Source organism: Salmo trutta, chromosome 2 (assembly GCF_901001165.1).
Source record: "Salmo trutta chromosome 2, fSalTru1.1, whole genome shotgun sequence".
Classification (NCBI taxonomy): Eukaryota; Metazoa; Chordata; class Actinopteri; order Salmoniformes; family Salmonidae; genus Salmo; species Salmo trutta.
In genome coordinates, this window is record NC_042958.1 from 60,351,702 (window position 1) to 60,352,076 (window position 375).

Consider the following 375-nt stretch of genomic DNA (forward strand, 5'->3'; position numbering starts at 1 on the left):
GAATTGGAGTCTATCAAATAACATTACTTGCACAATTTTTAATTCCCTTTTTATTCATTATTTTTTGGTTGGTGGAAAACATAATTGTATATATAACGTTTAAAAAAAAAAATTGTACTGGACACCAAGTGTATCGCCAATCAACCAATCACTCCAATCTTAATTCCAACACTCAGATGTCTCAGATGTCCATCAACCCATTACCCATCTTTCCCAGTACACTACCGCTTTACTATTTCCTTTTGCAATACATCTTTCTATTTCACTGTGATGTTTTATGAGGGTCTTGAATATTGCTAGGTGTACCATTTCTACAGAGATTTCCCTAAAAATAAATACTTTATCTAAGAGTATAATACATTTTCCCATTGATTG